Here is a 19,839-nt window from a genome sequence, read left to right on the forward strand (position 1 = left end):
AAGCATACAGTAAGTATGAGTGACAGCTCTCTCTCTCTCTCTCTCTCTCTCTCTCTCTCTCTCTCTCTCTCTCCCTCTCTCTGTTTTTTTGAAACAGGGTCTCACTGTGTAATTCAGTCTGGCCTTCCCTAGTGCTGGAGTTACAGGTGTGCACCATCACACCTGATCCTTTTGTATATATTACAAAATTAAAGAAATAAAAAGACTACAATTAAGGTAATAAAATACGAAAATTATGAACAAATTATGTTAGAAACTGAATTTTCACTTTATTTAAACAGTGTTTAGTCTCTTTCCAAAATTTAATATCAATCCTATCTAGAAATAGGAGATAGATGAGATTTTCTAAGTGAACATTTTCTGCAAAAAAAAATATAATTGATGCACATGTATCAAATAGCAAGTCTTCACTCTTGCATACAAACTGATGAAAAACAAATTTCTTTCATATTTATTTTCAAACAAAGAGGTTTGTTTGTATTCTCTATTATCTGTACAGGAAAGAATACTTCAATTGGCCCAGAGGTTTTTCTTTATTGTGAACAATGAACTGTAATTCAGATGCATACCCTTAGCTCCTGTATCTGTGCTGTCTCAGGATTTAAGTGCATGCAAACTCAGATACTTCTCAGTTTCAAAGTAATTTTGATTATTAAATTTGAAGTGACCCTTTTAATCTTTGCTTTTGGCCTGGTTTTATGTCAGTAAAAGAAGCATACAGTAAGTAGTGAGTGATAGCTCTGAAATACAGTTGTTCTTTTCATCTAATGTATTACGATGGAGGAAAATAAAACAAATCAGTAATGGGTGAATGAAAACCAGATGGAAGTGATTTAAAAGTACCTATGCTTTGTTTCAATAGCTTGATGGAAGGATGTATGCTTCAGAATTATAAATATTTGTTTCCATGGGGACTCTTCTAAGACTGCCCTTCATTTATGATTTGGCTCCATACTTTTAAAATTTTCTACAAATTGTAGGTAAAATAATATGATTCTAGGAACTACTTGTTATTTGTAATTTCACATTTGTTGGCCCATGTGTGCCAGTCACATGCAGGCCTAGAGAACTCTTAAATTAGTATTAAAAATACATGCCTTCAGCAAAGTTTTCTTTCTTCAAAAGTTTTCTTTTCTGCAATCTGATCCATGTTCAAGTGGATAACTATTAGAATATGGCACTGCAAAATGGCTACAGATATCTGAAAATATATAATAGCCTGCGTGGGCAAGTACTGTTCAGCAGGAGCACTGAATAGACAACCATGTACATATATCCTTTATTTCAATAACATGATCAGGGGTTAGACACAATGCAGAGTGTGTGTGAGGCACTCAATACACTGGGAAAATTAGTCATTTACTCCTTCGCTCTTTGCCTACTGACTTCACCTACTCCCCAGCCATATGACTCTACACTACATAGTCAATGGCAGAACTAAAGTTTTAAAAGTAAGGTAGGAGTAGGAAGCATCAAAAATTAAAAACAAAACTGAGGCTCTTGCAAGCCCAAAGGATGCCAGCTTATACATTTTCTGGGTAGCGTGTAAGAAACTAACCATAATTCTCCTTTCAGAATGCAGACTTGCCACCTATGCTATCCTCTAATTATGTTTATCAGGCTTATGGATCAGGAAGGTATATTATAGTGACTTTGGCTGGACCCAGAGCATAGCTAAGTCTACAATTACTAGCTGGTTAATTCAGAACTCTTTCAAAGTTTAGCAGCCACTTGTGTAAACTGTCTCAATAATTTTAGACTATTAACTTGTCTTTTTATGCCTCTCTGGGAAGTGAGAAACAAAAATTAATAGCTAAGGAAAAGCAAGTTTGTCAGTAAATTAACACAAATGCAAAATGAGAATTAACTACAAACAGAAGTATTCATTGTAGGGAAATTATATACTTGCTCAATAACCTTTCACAGGTAGAAAGAAGGGCCTTTAGGATACTTCCTGTTTAGGAAACACAAAACTTTAAAATGTTTTCCTCCAACTGAGTATTGAGAATATTAGACAAAGAACAGCTACCAGAAAACCCGAATTCAAACTCCAAATCTTCGGCTTACTCTCTGGATGTGTGAAGTTACAGAATATCATATAAAACTCTCTGATCCTCAAGTTTCTCATTAAAAAAAAAACTTCCCAACTGTATCACAGGGCTATTATGAAGAGCAAGTGAAATAACACATAAAGAGCATTTAATGTCATCCATGGTACAGAATTTATACTTCATAAATGCTTGATAACAATAGTAGTAATTATTGAAGCAAATAGATTTTCTGGGGTCTCCAGGACAGACAGGTGATTCCCATGTCTACGTCCTCTGTCATTTCCTGCCAATTGCTAATTATAGTTACATGACAGAATTCATGAGGGAACTCCTTCAGGGTGATCTGAGCCAATTATATGCTTACAAGACACTGGGACTGAAAAAGACTACTCCCAAATGGTACATGTATACCCCTCTGTCTACAATGCCCCTGAAATGGCACAGTTGCTAAGACTGAAGAAACTAGTGCATAAACAATCTTTCTAAAGGAAATGAATATGCATATAATTTAATGCAGGTGGTGCTTAATAAACCATCTTTTCACGAGTAAACAAAGGAGGGAAACTGTGAGTAGTGTAGACATGGAAATAAAATTGCTGCTGGTGTTGTATGCATGTATTCCTTATGACTTATATTCTATCTGTGTTACTGCTCATATCTCAGATATGTGCCATTCTAAGAATCTGGCAACACAGCACATAAAGATATCCCTAATCAAATGCATATGTGTGGATCCTGTGCTTTGCTAAAAGTGGATTTAAAAGAATTGGAGTCACTTGTTTATGTCCTTGGGCAGCTGCACTGTTGGATCCATGCCACCCTGATTCCCCACTGAAACAAAGAAAGCAAACTCTGTTTTCAAAAAAATAATGCCTAACACTTTGGCCAAACAGTTGTCTCCAAATGTTATCCTCCTTAAAGAACACCATATGAATTACAAACATATGATTAAATGATATTTGGAAAGATCACCTGTGTGTGAGAGATGTTTAACTTTTCTCATCTTAAGCACCAGGACCATGGTCATTTACTTGGGCTTTAAAGGGCAACACCTGACATTTGGTCTTTGCTGGATTTAACAGGCTGCTTGTAAGCTTAAAGGTTTTGCCTGGTTAAATCAGGTTTTATCACAGAGGTTATTTACAACTTTACACTGTCTTAGAGAAATGTCAGTGTTTGCCTTTGCTCTGAGCTAGGCATAGCAGCTCAGGTTTGTCCCTGAGTAGCTCTGAAAATAGAAGGCCCTTAGTTTTAGGTTTAAGTTTCTAACCTCCCACAAGCAACCTACATGAAGCGTTCCTTTTCACTAATGCTCATCTAAGGCTTCTCAATGACTGAGCAACAGCAGTCTTTTGAGGCACGTTATGCTTATAGCTCTCTGCCACATTGTAAGCAGCCAGAATGCCTTTATATTCTTCCTCGTAGAGAGAAAAACCATATTTTGATGATAAGCTTGTGAAATATATTTTCTATGAATTCTGTGGAAATACCTATCTCACTCAGTATGGCAAGTTAAATTTCAGCTGGGCTTGCACAGCAGCTTGGTAGGCCTCTTGTTGACTCCCTCAGGAATTTTTTACAACAGTTGTTCTAAATCCAAACTGTTCCCACTGCTCTAAAGCCTTCAGTTCTACCCCATGTGGACCTCTTCTCACAGATGACCTCACCGCCTACTTCACTGGAAAGATTGAGGCCACATCTCTCCTTTCCCTTTGCCCAAAATATATAATGCATGGTGCTTTTGCCTGTACTCTACCACAACCCTTCTGTTTGAAAAAAAAAAAAAAGACATGTTTTTCTTTGTCCTTGGAAAGACCATGTCCTCTACTTGGACATTTGATCCCATGCTCTCTTCACTCCAAATAAAAAACGTTTTGTCAGCTATGTTCAGAGACTCCTTTCCTGTGGCCTACTCTATATTCATGGTTCCCCTGGCCTTGATCCAAGTTAACATCAAATTTCTCACCTTTCTTTCACAAACCAGATTTCTCAGACTCCTCTCCTCAGATCAGCTCACTCCTTAGCCCCTTGCAACCTAGCATCAACCTTCCAGTCTATTACTCCTATTCAACCTCCCTTCATAGTTACCAGTGACCTCATAATTGGCAGATTCAATGACTTTTCCTTTAAATCCATGCTGGTTGACCTTGCTGCCCTTGTGGCCACTTTATCTACCTAAAAATTCTCATAATGGTAAGTGAAATAAATCAAACACACAAGCTTAAATATTGCGTGGGTTCTCTCATATGAAAAACCCAAATTATACAGATACTTTGTCTTAATTCAATGAGAAGAAAGATTTGTACTAATAGTGCCTGGACAGGATATCATTTCTGCATCTTGTATTATAAATAACCACTACTAAGACAACAATATGTAATGCATTAATTATTGAAATTGTCCTACTAATCTGCTGTGAAACTGTGTCATTTCTATTTGTTTCTCAATAAAATTAATAAAAAAAGAAAAACCCAAATTATACAGAGCAAAAGAAAAGATAATAGGAAGTAGGGATATAAATATTTCTCAAATTCAAATGAGAAGAGGATCAAGAGATGAAGGAAGAAGGAGAGGGAAAGAGGAGAGGGAAAGGGGATGAAAGAAGGAATTAAGATGTATTATGTACATGTGCCCACTGAACAGACAAATTTAAACATTGTGCACTGCCAAAATGTACTTGTACAAAATTTTCCCCTTGGCTTCCATGCAACTATGCTGACTTTTCTCTTACATCTTTGCTTCTGATCTGTCTCCTTTGTTGGCTGTTCTTCCTCTAGCCAAGAAATGTAGGCATTCTCTATAGGTTTTGTCCTTGGCTATCACCTTTTGTGTTTTGTTTAGCTGAAAAAATATTTTATTATAAGGACAATATACAGCTACACAGGGTAGAAAAGTGGTAGAGGTGAAAAATATGGAAAATGTAATCATAAAACTGCCCAAATATGGCTTCCTGTTATAGAGAAGAGTGATGCAGCTCTTAACCTCATTTGCTTTTCCTGGCTCAGTCTTGCCCTTAGCATGGCTGGGTCCAATGGTTCCATTTTCTGTCCTCTTCTCTTCCTCAGTTTCGAGGAAAGGTTCCACTTCTCAGGCTTTTAAGAAACAAAAAATAGTTTGGAGAAAGGAGAGATGTTTTGGTCCTTTGTTCCAGTCCTTCTCCATGCCTGTGGGGTTGTCCTCAGCCCTATTCTTCAGTATGTGTTGATGCCAAAGAGACAAGCCCCATGGAATTGGGGCAACTTAGACAGCAGTATGCTAAACAGTGAGGTAGTGTTGATGAGGAAGTGGGCAGCATCATACATGGTGTAGAAGCTGGCCAGAAGGTAGCTGGGAGAGAAGAAAAAAGGATGAGTGAGGTAGGCCTTCCCATATACATTCAGGGCTTTCCAGTGATTGTCTCCTCTTCTATTTTAAATGATAACTTTTATTGCATTTAGTTTTTCGAATCTGAAAATATTCCAGCTATAATAACAGCATTTATTTTGGGATTGACATAATCAGGCAGCACTTTTAACTGAAGATTATAAGCCAGTCTGTATTTGTTGATTGTTAATGACAAATGACAGCTAAAGCTGTTTCAGCCTGTATGACTGTTAAAGAGTCTTCATTGCTTCTACTCTCCACAGTCAGTTTTTGAAGATTAATATCAGTTCTACCTTTATATACTCACTTCTTTTGGAAGGATAAAGACATTTTATTTTAGTTGTTTTATCTCTTCAGTTCCTTGTCTGTTCCTCTAGTACCAAGGAGGCACCAAGAAGTGCTTGATTACCATCTTTTACTTTTTGTTGCTCCCTGTAGGCTCAGAACTGGTATACTGTAATATCTTCAACACAACTTAGATGGGTAGTCTGTTGCTTTTACTTTTCTTTCATTTCTTGAGACAGGGTCTCACTGTGAAGTTCAGGCTGACTTTGAACTTCAGGTGATCCTCCTGCTTCAGCCTCCAAAGTGCTGGGATTCCAAACATATGCCACCACACCTGGCTGCTTTTTCAAAGCTTTCCTATGAACCTTTCTACCTGATTCTTGGAGCCATTTCTAATCTAGCATCTCCCTTACCCACCACAAACTCACAGTATACTAGGAGAGATGCTAAGGAACTTTTGGGAAGAGGTAAACTGGAGGCCATAATCCACCTGCTCCCAATGTGTTAACAGGCAAGCCTTTCCTTGGTCAGGGGTCTCAAAGGGTATTCCTTTCTCTGTATATAGGAAGACATACACTGCCAAGTTGCAAATAACATTGGTCAGGGTCCAGACAACAGGAATGCTGAGAAAGGGGATGCTGAGTAGAACAACATGCAGCAGTCCTACCAAGATGATGTCGGCCAGCCAGATGCCCTGACTATTCATGTTCTTGCAATGCTGGGGTTTACTTCATTGTGTACCACCCCCACACTCACCCTGCCAGTCTCACAAGCTAGTGCTAGCCATCACTTTTTCAATAAGCTCACTTTTGATGAAAGTATCTACCTTTTCTTTTGAGAAATCCATAAATTTTTGTTGCTGTGAGTTGAATTTGACATTTTTGGCAACTCCTTTGAGTGGTAAGTTCACACATTGAACTGATTTCTCTATGTAGACATCTACTTAATCCTCATTCAGCCATAAATCCATGCATCAATTATTTACTGAGCACATGTTATGTAAGCAAAGTGACCATACAATTTAATATTCTAACTGGGGTCATTCTAAGTGTGAAAGGCAGCACTATTAATATTTATGGCAGAGAAACAACCATAAATCCTGATTGTCCTGGGAAAAGTAAGACACATGGTAACTCTAAGTATAATACTATCCAGGTATTATAAAACAACAAAAGTAAATGGTAAGTTCATCCTGCCCTCAAAGAGAAATTAGAATAGCAGAGTGACAATGCGTGCACATAAATAAAAACAACACTCGTAGGTGATAATGTAATAGAGGTTCAGAGAAACTATACTTGGTTTTGGAAGTAACAGGAGATTTATTTCCACCTTGAAGACTTGAGGGAAAAGTTTATGAAAATATTATTCAAGTAGCTCTCAAACCTCTGAAGACAGAACCCTGGGGGGGGGAGTACAAGGGAGCAGTAGGAGCAGGGCCCTACTTGTGGTACTTCCATGTGTGATAAAGCAGGGCCACATATAGGGGAGACAGTACTCCTACTGTTGACATCTTCACTCCTTGAAATTTTTTATATTTTCGTTAACTTTTTCTGTTATTCCCAAAGCCAGGAATTTAGACATTTATTACCAAAAAATATACAGTAGACAGCAAGAGAATGTCATTTTCTAGCAGTCAGTACAATGATTTTGTGGCAGAAATGAGGTATTTTGGTGTTTTTTTTTTTTTTCCAGAACCAGGAATCAAACTTAGGCCCTCTGGCAAGCGCTTATTCTACTGAGTACTCTCCCCAGCACCACTCTTCCCTTTTTTTTTAAATAAGGTATTTTGAAGAGACACCTTTTTTGATTTTGAACCAAGAATCTTTGTTGATTGATGATCCTGAGCATGAACAAAAGTGTACAAGAGGAACTTGTGGCACATGAATATAACAGAGAGGCTGCATGAACCTGACTAAAGCGTTGGGTATATGAATGCATAGTGAAAACAACTTGGAGGAATACACTCAGATCACACTGTGAATGCCCTTGAATCTCGTCATAAGAAAGTTAAACCCTAACCAGGTAGGCACAGATCAAAATGATTTTAAGACATTACCTTGGGGTCAGGTGTGGTGGCACATGCCTGTAATCCCAGCACTCAGAGGACTGAAGCAGGAAGATCGCTGAGTTTGAGGCCAGCCTAAGCTACATAGTAAATCCAAGGCCAGCATGAACTATAATAGTTAAACACTGTCTCAGCTCTCTGCTAAAAAAAAAAAAAGTTCTTGGGGACTAGACTGGTGGCACATGCCTGTTATTCCAGTACTTAGGAGGCTGAGGCAGGAGGATCACTGCAAGTCTGAGGCCATCCTGGACGTTTTAGTGAGTTCAAGGCCAGTCTGAACTATATAGCAAGATCATATCTCAAAATGAAAGTTACCTTGGGAACTATGTACAAAATAGTTTCAAGGGCAAAGACTGAAGTGGAGAGACCAGTAAGATGGCAACTGGCCTTCTGGGATAGGCCAACATTTCCCACAGAAAGCTCTGAGGAGCTACCTTTATTTCTTCTGGATTTTAATAACTGTGAATACCAAGAGAACAGAAGCAGAGAAAGTTGTTTGTTTTAACACAACTGTACCATCACGCCATGGATCTGAATATTCTACATCTCTCTTATTGGTCTGCCACAGCAGCAGCATCGCATGCCCCAAATCAAACTCATCATCCCCCTCCCAATTACTTCTTCTAGCTGGGAAGATAGCTCAGGGGCAGAAGCACCTGGCTGGCATGTGCAAAGTCCCAAGTTCCATCTCCAGTACAAAAAAACCCTAATTCTTCTGTGGGCACTGCCACAAAATAAAGGTGGCTTAATGCTATAGATTTCAGAGGTGGAATTTAGGGCTCAAATGGCAATGCCAAGAAATAAATCTTTCAGACTCCTTCTGGGAGTAAACTTTGATGTGTTCATGGTCCAATATAAATGCTGATATTCCAGCCATTATATCTATATTCTAGATGGTATACTGGTAGAAGAAGAGAAGAAATGTGTAGGCTCTACCTTCTTAAAGAGATGTCCCAAAAGTATCATATCATGTCATATGTTCACTTTTATCACATGAACCAGAACCTGGTCATGCAGACATATGCAAGGAAAGCTGAGAAATAGTGTCTTCTATGAGTAATAGTACTCCTAGGTAAAAATCCAGCTCCTCTTACTAAAAAAGTAAGGATATTGTATATTAGGAAGTATATGCTACAGATGGAAAAATTGGTAAGACTGCGAGGGAGAAGAAGGCAAGGAGGAGGTGTCAAAGATGACAAGTTTTCCAGCCTAGAAATTGAGAAAAGTTCCGGTACATACCAGGCAGATGTTTCGGCCGCTAAGCTATCTCCTCAGCTAGAAGAAGTAATTTGAGGGGGGAAGATGATGAGTTTGATTTGGGGCATGTGATGATGATGCTCTGGCAGACCACTGAGAAAGATGTAGAATATTCAGATCCATGGAGTGATGGTACAGTTTCGTTAAACCAAACTACTTTCTCTGCTTCTATTCTCTTACTTGCCTCTGTACCTAATCAGGACACACTACAGAACAGATTTATATAGTTTAAAGGGGAACTTTAAGAGCTTTAAAATAGTGTCCCTACTAGGAGCAGAACAGAGGATACCACATTAAGATGATCCTACTGATAAACTTGATTATAGCTACACATTTAAATTAGCAGGAGAAAAGAACCATTTGGAGGGCCGGGCAGACAGCTCAGTGGATTAAAGTGCCTGCTTAGGCAGATGCAGGGACCTGGGTTAGATCCCAGGTGTGCTACGCCAGCCCTGCCCCCAGGGCACACTGAGATGATGATTGAGACTGGGCATGGTAGTGTGTGCCTATAATCCTAGCCTTTGGGAGGCTGAAAATAGGAGGATCACTATGAATCCCGTCTACGTAGTGAGACCTTGTAGACCCTTACTAAATACATAAAAATAGAACCATTTTGTGTCCTATTATTATAGATTTAATTAGCAGAAATCACAATCTATCTCACCAGAACCTCAAACAGATGTTATAACAATCCTGTTTTACTATCATTATGCCTTGAAATTGTATTTCTAAGGATTTCAAGTACATTACTGCTTTTTAAATTTTAATCTAGTATACATTTTATCATACAAGCTATGTAAGGTACAACTAATCTAATACTCATTTCATGGATCAGATCATGAATAAATGGTTGTTTATGGTCATAGTGTTTTGTGGATGGATGAAGCACCAATTCCTATTCTGGACTTCCTAGCAAGTGAGCTTTTTTTCTCCTAAGAAGGCTGGCTAGCATTCCTCTCTGTGACATCCCAAAAGGTGCCTAAGTGGAAATACAAAGCCATGGGTAGGAATGAAATTAGGCCTAGAACTTGACTCCCAATATACCCAATCCTGATTTACATGAGCCAGACAGATTACTGAATTCAAAACAGATGGTTTTTTTTTTTCTGATAGAACTCCCCATTTGCACAGGCCAATCACCCAAAAGGATATCCCAAATATACTGCTTCATTTCCAAGAACCCAGATCAAAATGGGTGAGAACTACCTTCAAAATGTACCTTCTCTATTCTGGACTTGATTAGTACAGATGAGAAGGAAGAAAAACAGGGAAAAACAAAGGTACAGCGTAGAAAAGGGGTCTTATTGTTTGTTTTGGTTACTTCTTTTTGGTTTTGGCTTTAAAAAAATAAACTACTGACCTAAACAATGTCTTAATGAGACAGGTCAGTATTTACAGTCCTTAGGAACCGCTTGTAGCCATTCTGTTCCTCATCTGTTAAGTATCTTGGCCAAGATCACATACCAAATCAGTGACACAGTCATCATGAGGCCTCCAGTGCCTGGTTCCCAGTTTCTTATTTTATATAAGCCAAGTGACAGAAAAGGGGAAAAATGGGTCAGAGAAACAAAGAGGCCAAAAGACTCTGTGTTTCAAAATGAAGCCAATTACACAGAAATGTGACATTTCTCATCTACAAACAGAAAAATAAGTCAAGACCCTAACATCTGTCTTTCCAATGGATATACAGAGGCATGTTTCAGTAGTTAGAAGAACAAAAGTATGAATCTACTGTACCATCACAGTCAACTTTTATCTGATGAAGCTCCATTTCTTGCCAAGTTAGGAAAACAAATAAGTAACTGTCTAACACAACAGAACTATAAGGATCTAGCTATGTAAATGAATTATATTGTATGCTGAGGAAAACCTGTTGAAAACCAAAGACAGAAGATTTTTAAATCTGTCTTTGGATTAGCTGGTAGTATCTGTTCCTTAGATTCCTGGTCATCTAATTGGTTCTCCAAAAATGTACCCTCTTGTTTCCTATAAGAATCTTTTTACATTCTTAAAATTTGTAATCCTCCTTTCATGACTTTCTCTAATACTATACATTATGGTGATGCTTTATTCACAATTATTTTTTTAATCTTGGCTTTCTAACTCAGATATCTATTGGCTCTTTTTGTCCCTGTCTCTCCATCTCTCTGTATCTCTTGCTTCTCTCTCTCTCTCTCTCTCTCTCTCTCTCTCTCTCTCTCTCTCTCACTCTCTCTCTCTCTCTCTCTCTCACACACACACACGCAGATTTTCAACATTCTCCATAAGCAGTGCTGGACTAATACACCACAAGGAAAAATACAGAGATTCCTCCAGGTAGCTTTGCTCAAAGCAAAATTGACTAAAGCAAAGTTGCTAGTACAGCTGTGAATGGGCCCACTTACCTGTGCTTCTCCTCCACACACACAAACACTAACTGTCTGTTCCCCCAAAATAAGGAATGCCAGCCAACTCTGAGCCTTTATCTTACAAGCAGAGTTGTATTTAACCACCAGGCTCACATTGTGTTTGGACGTAGGCAAGGACTGAGCCAATGAATATTCCCAGAGCCTCCTTAACCAAAGTGACTCCTCTTCACCAACCACCAGAAAGCTCATTTAGAATCCTATGCAGCATTCTTAGCTGTACTATGTATTATAGATATCTCATCAGAATGCCAGGATGTGGAGAATCACAGAACACTAGTGATAAACCTATAACTCTCAGATGCTACCTATTACGAATGGCCCAGGTCCTAATAAGAAAGGAAAAGAACAAGGTGTACATCTGGCCCTTCAATATTCTGCCTGCCACTCACCCTATGTTATCTGCCCAACAACCTCCAAGAAGGAACTTGATTTGCTATACCAAACAAGTTGGAGATGATGGACCACAGATGGAGTCCACCAGGGCTTTCACTCAGGTAAGTGTTGGAAAGCTTGTCCCGACTCCCTCTGAAGGGAATGGATTCTGTTCTCCACACAACTGCTCAGTATTACACACCACAGTCATCCTTATTCTCGAGCGAATCATTTATGCTTTCCCTCACCACTTATATTCAGACCCTTGACTGCATAATCCCGTATCAATATCCCATTTGGCCCCCTTCTGTTTTGGTGACAGTTTGTGCTCCACTCCAAGACCAAAGTTTTAATCTCATCCAGTTTTTTTTTTCTTTTTGCTTTTTTTGTTTTTCCAAAATAGAGGTGGAGTTATTTTATTTAAATTACAAAATTCCTACATGTTCACTGCAAAATCTAGAGCAAGAGGGGGAGGGAGGGAGGAAGGGAGAGAGGCAAGGAGAGAGAAAGACAGAGAAGACAAAGAGAGACAGAAATAAGTACAGATGAACCAAATGAGATATAAAAATGAAAGAAGTTATCTATGACTCCACCACCAAGAAGGTGCCCTCTTTTGCCTTAGCTAAAAATTTCTTCATTAAGTCCTGAGGAAATACATGCCTTCTGTTTCTGCCAAACTCTGATAACTCCCTGCAATTAAATTTGATACCATAAGCACAGAATGAAGAACACAGTGAAAATATTTGAAATTCTCTTTCTCACTGCATGCTGGCTACAAGACAAACAAGTGGGACCCCTCTGCCCATCAATATTTCAGGTCCATAACCACGTTAGTCACCTAAGGCAGACATCTTGGATGTACAAGTGAATAGCTCCACGTATTTGATTTGTACTCCCCAGTGCTCCCCGGAGAGCAAGTACTCAGACATTGATTTGAGGCCTTAGGAGGTATTTGTGTGGGGGGAGGTGTACATACATACACAAGCATTCATATATAATGTTCTTTATTACTCTATAATTTTTAGCTGTGATTTTTTTTAAAATCTCATGTTTCTGATTTGAATTGAAAATCTTCAACTAGATGTTTTACTTTTCCTGAAGCAACTGTCTATTGCAAGATGTTTAAGGTTGAAATTTTGCAAATGTATTCTTTTGAAAACATGCTGATAAATAAAAATAGGATGACTTTTAGTATACCGAGACACCAATCAATTGTAAGTGGCTCTCATTACTCTCCCTCCAGCTGCTCAAGTCTTTTAAAATTTCAATTTTGAACTACTTGGGTTTCTAAACTAAGGAAAGAGTGCCACCCTATGGTGATGATTTGAAGTGCACCAAGGAAAACACTAGTCTGAATCCAATAATGGGAGTCTATGTTGCAGACCATGTCTTCTAACAGACAGTAAATCTTCACAAAATGGAAAATGGAAAAATGGACAAATCTAAGATTAAACAAGAACTTCCACTTTGTTATTGGACTTGGTATTGAATAAGAAAGTACATTTAACGTGGCAATACAATGCTGGAGCATTTTTACTTCATACAATAATAATTATTACTAGTGAATACTTGTGTGGTAGGCTTCTCTGTGTGAGGTTCAGATAAATGTACACACACACACACACACACACACACATATATATATATATATATATATATATATATACTAATTTAATGCACAATCCTATAAATTTATCCTAGGTAAAATTTTTTTAAATTTTTATTTATTTGTTATAGTGTCTCACTACACAGGTCAGACTCATAGTGATCTTCTTGTCTCAGCCTCCCCAGTACTGGTATTGCAAGTGTGTGCCACCATGCCTGGCTTCAGTGCTGGCATGGCACACCCAAATTCCAGGGCCAGCATGTCATGCAGTACCGGGGATCAAACTCAGGTCCTTGAGCTTGCCAGGCAGGCGCTTAGACCACTGAGCTATCTCCCCAGCCTCCAGGTAGGTATTATTATCAATTACATTTTACAAATGGTGAAACAGAGGCCTAGAGAAGATAAAGTATCTGAGCGCCCACCTACCTCAAATCTTAGCCTGTCATGGATGGTAACCAGGACCAGGTGTCTGCTCCTGTTGCTTTTGACCCCAATCCATCGTCATCATGTGTGAGTGCATCTCCATCCACAATAGCTAGTCTGACATCAAGACCTGCAATGTCTGATGGGATTTTTACTAGTGGAGCATTGCATCTACCCTGATGGCCCAATGCCAAGTGACAAGACCACTGGGTGAAGATATGACTCTTTTAACACCTTCTTCAGTGAGACTGGTGCTAGCAAACATATGCACAGGGGCAATGTATATAAACCTGAAACCCATAGCCATTGATGAAATTTGCACTGGTATCTACTGCCAGCTCTCCCACCCTGAACAATTCATCACAGGCAAGGAACATGCTGCTGATAGTTATGCCAATGGACACTACACCATTGGGAGGAGACAACTGATCTCGTGGACCAAATTCACAAACTAGCTGACCAGTGCACAGATCTAAATGGCATAATGGTTTCCCAAAACTTCAGCAAGGGCACTGCCTCTAGGTTCACTTCCCTGCCGATGCAGCATCTCTAAATTGACTACAATAAGAAGTCCAAGATGATGTTTCCCATTTACCCAGTCCCCTAAGTTTCCACAGCTGAAGTGAGCTCTCTAACTCTATCTGCACTACCCACACCACCCTGGAGCACTCTGATCATGCCTTCATGGTAGACAATAAGGCCACCTATAACACGTTTTATAAGCAGTATTACGTGCCCAACATACAGTAACCTTAACTTCCTTATTAGCCAGACTGTGTCTTCTATCACCACTTCCCTCAGATTAGATGGAATCCTGAATGTTGATCTGACAGAACTCCAGGCCCACCAGGTGCTCTATCCCCATATCCACTTCCCTTATGGACCCATATGCCTCTGTCATCTCTGCTGAGAGAGCCTATCATGAACAGCTTTCTGTAGCAGAAATCACTAATGCTTGCTTTGAGCCAGCCAAAAAGACAGTGAAATGTGACCCTCACTGTGGTAAATATATTGCTTACTGTCTATTGTACTATAGTAACATGGTCCCCAAAGCTGTTAAATCTCCCATTGTCATTAAGACAAGTGCAATATCTAGTTTCAGGATTGGCTTCAAGGTTTGTATTAATTACCAGTCCCCCACTATGGTGCCTGGTAGAGACCTGACCAAGGTACAACAGTCTATGTGCATGGCAAGCAATGCAACAGCCATTGCTGAGGTCAAGGCTTACCTGAACCACGAGTTTGATCTGATTTAGGCCAAGTGTGCCTTTGTTCACTGGTACATGGGTGAAGGGATAGAAGAAGGGTAGTTTTCTAAGACTCAGGACAAACCTAGCAAAGGATTACAAGGAAGCTAGTGTGGATTCTATTGAAGGAGAGGAAAAGAAAGAAGGAAATGGAAAGAAAGAATGAGAGCAATACCAGTTAGTTATCCATTCCTTTAAAGCTTTGTGCCATGTCATACTCCCAGAACTTCAGCTTCAGCATAGCTGACAATCCCTGGAGTTTTCTGGTTAGACTGTCTTTACTTGATTATGGCTATGATCTTCTGTGATCATGGCACTGTGCTATGTGTATCTCTATAATTTTTCCATCATGTCATAAAGTAAAGACTTTAAGAAGGATAAATAAATTGCCTAAGGTGATACATCTAGTGAATAGCAGAGCAGAACTTGAAGCCAACTAACCTAGGATGTAAACCAACCTGTCATGTGGCCCTACATATCAAAACTGGTATGGTCTCTATAAAAATAAACAATCCTAGGCCATAATGTTGTTCACATTAAAATACCCTTGATTGTATTTGTGTTCCTTTGATGGCTATCATACATGCTTAACTGTTTGGCTTACCTCCCACACTCTTCACTACCTCGAGAATTATTCCATTTGTGAATTTCATTAGAAAGTCTCATTGCTTGGAGCCTAGTTTTTTTTCCAAAATTTTATTGATAAACAGCAATGAGACAGTTTCAAATCAAATCGGAAGTACAGTTTCAACAAATAATACGCTGCATATATTCTTCTTAGTGGTTAATTGCTATACAAGATGCGGACTTGAGATCCTATTTACAAACACCATTAGAACAAATCATTCTATTCATTAAGAGAATGCAACTATATATCTATCCTAACCACTTTGAATACACAGATACAAAATGGACATTCATCGGTATACCCCATTTTTTCTAAGTTCCGTTATTGAATATTATAGGTGTGTAAACTCAGCAAAATATTCTAAAAGAGTCCAGTAGCCCATAATAGCATTGGGTCTTCTGTTTAACGGGCAATGTCAGAAATTATTGACCTGAGTCCCCCACAGCTCAACATAACAGCATGGCTTTATTTCCTATATTTCGTCTTCATACTTTTCTACTGGATGGTTAAGGCCAAGGTAAAGCAGGACCTATGCAACAAGAGTTGTAGCTTTTAGGTCTGAGAAGGTCAGTGAAATCCCCTCAGGATTTATCCTGAGATCCTGTACCTCAGATTGTAGAACCTTTGTCAGTGTCAGCCATGCGGATGAGCCACGGCCATTGCTTGGCCAATGTGCTCTCTGTGAAAGCCTGAGAGAGTTTAAATATATGAGCCTAGGTTTTGTGTCCTTTTCCCACCTATCATCTGCCTCCAACCTCTTCCCCATCTCAGCCCCTTCAAATATCATACATTTAAATCATGTTGAAAATGACACATTCCTTAAAATCCACTAATATTAATATAACCAACCCCAGAATTTTTCTTATAACATTTATGTCTAAAAAGTTTGATCTCCTGTGCAGTCCTTAATATGGTAACATTATGTGTGTGTGTGTGTGTGTGTGTGTGTGTGTGTGTGTGTTTCAGTTTAAACAAACACTAACTCTTTTTTTTTTTTTTTTGCAGAACGGGGGATTGAACTCAGGCCCTTATGCTTGCCAGGCAAGCACTTATTCCACTGAGCCATCTCCCTGGCCCCAACAAACACTAACTCTCATGGAAAATCTGAAGTGGTATTTTCCAATACTTTCAACACTGCTACTAAAGCCACATTCCATTCAGGGAAAAACCTTTTCTCATTCAATTATTCAACAAAAATTTATTGAGCTTTCACTATTCCTAGGCTCTGGAAACACAGCAATGAAAAAGCCAAATATGGTCTCTGCTGATGGAACTTATACTCCTGAATATTATCCAGGATAGCAAAGAAAGAAAGAGATTATTCTGACCTGGGGTCAAAATTGTAAATGTAGCAGGGGTCAGGGTTCAATCCCTAGCATGCCATGCTAGCCCCGCCCCTGGGGCATGCTAAAACTGTGATTGTGATGGCACATGTCTGTAATCCCAGTACTTGGGAAAAAAGGAAGAATCACTACAAGTCTGATCTGTGTAGTAAGACCCTGTAGACACTATACTAAATACATTTTTAAATGTAAATGTATTACCTTCATACATATGGCTATTTGATTTCTGTCAAAGAGCTCAAAACAAAACAAAACACTGGAATAAAGATAGCCTCAATAGACAGTGCTGGAAAAATGATATCTACATCAAGATTGAGTCTAGCCTTATATACCTCACAATGTACTAAATTAAAAGAATAAAAACTCTAAATATTAAAACAGAAACACTTAATCTGTGGGAAGATTAAATAGGTAGAACACTTGGAGACACAGATGTAGGCAAAGACTTTCAGAACAGAATTCCAATGGCTCAGGAAATAATGAGAATCAACAAATAGGATCACATCAAATTAAAAAGTTGCGCACAGAAAAGTAAACATCCGGCAAAGTGAAGAGACAGTCTTCAGAATGAGAAAAAAGAATTGCCTCAGCTGTTCCACACACAGAGGGTTAATGCCAAGAACATATAAAGAAGTCAGGCATGGTGGTGCATGCCTATAATCCCAGCACGCAAGAGGCTGAGGCAGGAGGATCACTGCAAGCTCAAGGCCAGCCTAGGCTACAAAATGAGCTCAGGTGAGCCTGAACTGCATAGTGAGACCCTGTCTCAAAAAGTATATATATATATGAATTAGAACCCCCAAAATAATAAATCCTATAAAAAATGGGCAGCCAATATGAATAGATACTTCTCAGAAGAAGTGGTGTGAATGAATGACCACTAAATACATGAACAATGGTCATCTGTGGGGGGCGATAGAACGCTCCTGTTATATTTTCCCTTATTTGGGCAAGAAGTGCTGCAGCACCAATCCCTGCTTGCCTTGGCATCTTCCTGTGGTCCTGGATCTTCACTACCAATCCACAACTAGTCCCACCCAACTGCTTCCACTATACAGCTATTTAGCCCCTGTTCACTTCCTCAATAAACGAGACTTGATCAGAAAGCCTGTCTTGTCTCCGTCTCTCGTGTCTCTTGCCCTGTCTTTTTCATCCCCGTTCCTCCTCCAGGTCATTACCCCACGTCTCGACTCGCGGGCCGAGTCAAGTGGCGCCCCATGTGGAGGCCTGGCACAGAGGATTTAACGAGGGAGCCGTTCTAGAGCCCGGGTACAAGCAGATAGTGAAAGTAAATTCCAAGGCCAATGCCGCGCGAGTGCCTGCTGCGCCGCTCGAGCCACGGTGAGTGAACGGCAACCCCCTTCCCCTTCCCGGCATGGGTCAAGAATTAAGCAAGCATGAACTGTTTTAGAAAGCCTCAGCAAGGCACTCAAGACACAAGAGATTAAGGTAAAAGAAAAAGATTTACTACAGTATTTTAAGTTTATTCATGAGGTTTGCCCGTGGTTCCCATTGGAGGGCACGATCAATTCTAAAAGATAAAAATGAGTGGATGATGCATTACAAGATTATTATAGAGTTTTTGGTCCTCAAAAGGTCCCAATCACAGTATTTTCATACTGGGGTTTAATTGATGAGATTCTTACGCAAAGGCATAGAGACCCTTTGGTTGGAGAAATGATTACCCACGGAGAAGCTGTCCTGCGTAACTCCAATAGGCCCACTCCGGCCCCTTCCCAGGATGGTTTAGATGTCTCCTCTCTCCATGGTGAGGAGGTAAATGAAGTGTTAACCAAACTCCAAGATAACAAGCAGCTTCTGCCTTCCCCTAATGAGCAGCTGCCGCCTCCCCCTTCTGAGCCTTTGCCGCCTCCTCCACCCAAGGCTCCTCTCCTAACCCATTATAAATCTTTGTATCCCGACCTTACTACTTTACAAGAGGTCAATTGGGAAGACTTAGCCAAAGAGGCTTCCAAATACCATTCTGACCCTGTTGCAGCACCAGTTACTACAAAACCACCTCCTGATGATAATGAAATGTCCAAGTTTGCTTCTAAATCTTTCAATGTGTTTTTGGACCTGGAAAATCGACTGTTTGAGAAGCTTACATTACATTTACAATCTTTGCAGGCTGATCAGACACGTGGCACCCCTAAGATGGCACCTGGGCCCAGTGAGCCCTTGCCTAAAATGGCGCCTGAACACAGTAGGCCCCCACCCAAAATGGCATTTCCGGTTTTGGAAGTGATGGCCCTCGGTCAAATGAATTGGAGTATGTTCCCTGTGTGAGGCTCAACCCAAAAGGAGGAATAAAGGAAAAAACAAAATAAATCTATAGTGATTACTAAAGCCAGTGTGGAAACTGGCTGTAGACACTTTTGGCACTTACTGGTTGGAAAAGAAAGTCAGAAAAAAAAGGGGGGGTATGTTAAGAGGAAAGGAAGGAAGAGCAGTTTAAGAGTAGCAAGATGCCAGAATAAAGGAAGATCCAGATGATTAACAGATGAGATAATTATAAGTATAGCTAGAGAGATTTATAACAATCAGACTCCATAAATAAAGGGATCTAAGAGCTAGTAAGTCATGATTGCTAGGTGTCAAAAAGGTTTATAAATGTACCTGTTAGCTCGAATGTTCATGCTTTGATTATATATGTTCTAATTGCTCAGAAAATTTGTTCTGTCCTAGAAGATTCTAAAACCCAGGTAATCATGCAGGAAAAATCTGTTAACAAATATGCTAGATTACAATTCCTTTTGCTGGGATCCACCAGATTTTGTCTATAGAAACA

At 39.5% G+C, this 19,839-nt stretch overlaps 2 pseudogenes; one reads left to right on the forward strand and one right to left on the reverse strand.

Annotated features, from left to right (window-relative positions):
* Nucleotides 1–5,242: 5,242 nt before the first annotated feature.
* On the reverse strand, nt 5,243–10,505 carry LOC101588724 (annotated as a pseudogene).
* Nucleotides 10,506–11,743: 1,238 nt separating this feature from the next.
* LOC101589124 lies at nt 11,744–15,243 on the forward strand (annotated as a pseudogene).
* Nucleotides 15,244–19,839: the final 4,596 nt, after the last annotated feature.

The sequence above is a fragment of the Octodon degus genome, unplaced genomic scaffold, assembly GCF_000260255.1.
Source record: "Octodon degus isolate 3935 unplaced genomic scaffold, OctDeg1.0 scaffold00236, whole genome shotgun sequence".
Lineage (NCBI taxonomy): Eukaryota > Metazoa > Chordata > Mammalia > Rodentia > Octodontidae > Octodon > Octodon degus.